Source organism: Balaenoptera physalus (assembly GCF_965194825.1).
Source record: "Balaenoptera physalus genome assembly, chromosome: 2".
NCBI lineage: Eukaryota > Metazoa > Chordata > Mammalia > Artiodactyla > Balaenopteridae > Balaenoptera > Balaenoptera physalus.
This window is the reverse complement of record NC_138883.1, coordinates 172,147,274-172,150,661: the sequence shown is the minus strand read 5'-3', so window position 1 is coordinate 172,150,661 and position 3,388 is coordinate 172,147,274. Positions and strand designations below refer to the sequence as shown.

General features: G+C 40.3%; 1 protein-coding gene across 1 annotated transcript in view; it reads left to right on the top strand.

The window, feature by feature from the left end:
* FRMD4A (FERM domain containing 4A) overlaps positions 1-3,388 on the top strand; it is a 466,908-nt gene that overhangs the window by 84,444 nt on the left and 379,076 nt on the right. The window lies entirely within an intron of this gene.

The window sequence follows — 3,388 nt, the reverse complement described above, 5'->3', positions numbered from 1 at the left end:
GGCGGGGGGGGGGGGGGGGGGGGACAGGAAGCAATTCCAATTAACCCTAATAAAGCTAACATCCTAATATGTGGGTAGTTCAGCTGCTACCCAGCAGTGTATGATAATAGATGTGTGAGAACTTCAAACTCACACATACGTAAGTGATATCATACAAACATAATGAACAAAATACAGTAATAGAGACATTTACTAGATTATAATTAATCAAAGCTTTATTGAGCTTGAATTTTTCTATACCACACTTGAATGATAAAATCACAGGGAAACAAATAAGTAGTGGGGATCTGGTCTATATTATCCATTCTTGATCACAGCCAGTTCAGCCTCCCAAATGTTTCCTTCAGGCATGTGGTATAATTACCTCCTAGCGGAGTCATCAGGGAAATGGCATCCTGTTTCTTTCATTGACATCAGCCGAGCCCTGGGGCCTGGGGCTGGAAAAGGCTGACTTTATAACATTCCCCACAATTCCAGCTAAGGCGTCAGTGACTTCATACCTGACTCCGCTCGGGCATACTTAGGCTGCGAAAGATGATCCTAGAAAGCACATGACTTCATTTATTGAAATGAACTTCTAGTGGTAGGATGTCAGGTGGAGTGGAACACTGGATGGAAAAGATATTTGGAGTGGAAAGAAACGTTCCCAGCGCCAGTCTTGCTCTGCTCGTTCTGATTTTTGATCCCTAGAATCAGCCCTGCTCCTGCGGCTACTATTCCTGTCAATGAGATGCCTCCATTTGCATATATACGTATGGGTGTGTGTGCATGCCACCCACTCCTCCCCATTTCACATTTCCGCTGCTTTTGTTTTCCGGAAGTCACAGGATTCTTATCCCAGTGTGACTATGTTAGCAGGGAGAATTAGGGGCTAGGGCTCTGATCACCTCTAAACCATCCCATGGAGAAGAGGGTACTGTGACATTCTTCATGCTTTATTCAGTCCCTGGGTCTGTATGCCAGGAGGTGAGGCATCCAAAAAAGAAGGGACCAGCTGTGTTCCTCTTCTTTCATGGGGGCGGGGCTTCTTTGTTTCATCAAGTTAAGCAATGTTAGGCCACTGTTTATTTAACTTTAGTTCCAACAGCCTTTCCAATAGTGGAAATTTCTCCCGGGTTCTGTTATTTGATGTCTTAATGTTGGATACTGGAGTGAGTTCTTAGCATTTTCTGTGACTTAGGTATTTCAGTGGGAATTTGGAGAGGTTGCATTAAGGCCTCCCCTCATAGGCTACTTCAAACAAGAACTAGAAAAACAGAGTTGGACTGAATGAGGCTAGTCTCCCATTCTCCATCTGTCTCCTCCTATTACTGGCAGAATAAAATATCAGAGATGGGTGTGAACAAAGACCCCATAAGCCATCAACAGGGATTTACAATACTCTACCATTCAAATTAGGAAGCACTGGGAAAATGCTTAAAAATTACAAGTCATTCGATAAATGCTTGGTAACATTATTATAGTGTATTATTATCACTGCAGTTTTGCATGCTAAAATTGCCTCTGCTGCTGTTTGAATGACTGATCACTTCCTCAATGTTCAAAATAAGCATAGTATTCTGATCGCTGAAATTCACCAGGAGCTCCACAGTAACGGGCACCAGCAAAGTGCCCTTAAAATTTCATGCAGAAGAAATCATAATTTCCCGAGAATAAGCATTTATTGTTTTCCAAAGGCTGAAGAAAAGCCTTCCCCACTGGTGGCCATGGCAATGTAGGGTGGAGGAATTAGCGACTTGGATGGTCACTTTCACATGGCGCCCTTTTACAACAAGGAATATTTCTGAGGCTGCTGGATGCGGTCATAACGACGTGTTATTTAAAAGCACATGGAAGGAAAAGTGAAACTGTGAACACATGCATTCTTTCTGTGAGGCTGTAGTTAGGGAAAACACAAATATAAAAATAGACTATTTTTAGGACCTCAATATCTCCGGCTCCATGAATGCTTCTGAGTCATATGTTATGAGGACACACTTGGCTACTGTTGGGCTGCAGCTCCCATCCAGCTGGGGGGCAGGATTAAGCGGCATTCCATTGTTGAGCGCGTTCCAGAGAAATTGCTAGTGCGCTCCTGATTGCAAAATCTTTACTCATGGTATTGACTTAAGTAGCAGGAAGAATATGACTTGATTTTTCAAATCCCTGGTAGATGTATGGCTGCTTTTAAGCTTTTGAACCATTCAGTTGGCCTCAAAAGTCTCAGGGAAGCTGTAAAATGTCTATTTTCAGATCCTTAAGTTTAGTGCGCTTAAAACTCATGGGGCAATTTTTTAATGAGATGTATATAGCAAGTAGACTTAATTCTTATGTTTTGACTACAGCGTCTTTTTTACTGAGGTAGATAGGAAACTGTAAGGAGTTCGGAATGCATCAGCAGGAGAACGCATATCAGATGGGCATTAGCTAAATCCACGTGCACTATTGTGTGGTTTAAAGCTGTGATGCCCCATCCATCCTAGTTTGATTGGATAATGGCCAGATAGTTATTAAGAAATAACTGCATGCCCAGCAGTGGTTTGAACCTTGTGGGGTTTCAACAGAACAATAACAAGTTTATCACTAAATTAAGGACATGCAATTAAAGCTTATGATGTAAGACTTTTTTTTTTAAGAGGAAAGGAAAAAAAGGAGAAAGAATTTTGGCTTTATCTTTAATCTGGGGTATGTTGCTTGAACTCTCTGAGCCTCTGTTTCCATATATGTAAAATCTCCAGAGATAATAAAACCAACCTAATAGTGTAGTTGAGAGAATAATATATTAAATGTAAATGGCATAGCAAATATTTGGCTCATCTTGATGAGGCAAATCAGGGCTGAAATTAAAAGAAGAATCTGGATCTTGCCTCTGCTTTGAAGAGTTGGAGACTGACTCTTGTTAATGTCCAGGAGTAATTCAAGCTGGAAAGATGGACACAAGGTAACCATGGCATCCAGAAGACTGAGATGGGTACCAAGATACTAGAAATTTTGATTTATTTTTATCATTTGAGATTTATTACTTCGACTGGAAATATTTATGTCTGCAAAATAACTACATTCTCTCCTTATGTATAAAGCTCTTAAAATAGTGTCTGGCTCATATTAAGTACTTAATAAATAATCACTAAGATGCAAGTTGTATGATTAGAGTTAACATGAGAAGCACTGTCAAAAAAACAGGAAAATAGCCAGGACATGGAAGCAACCTAAATGTCCATCAACAGACGAATGGATAAAGAAGATGTGGCACATATATACAATGGAATATTACTCAGCCATAAAAAGGAACGAAACTGAGTTATTTGTAGTGAGGTGGATGGACCTAGAATCTGTCACACAGAGTGAAGTAAGTCAGAAAGAGGAAAACAAATACCATATGCTAACGCATATATATGGAATCTAAAAA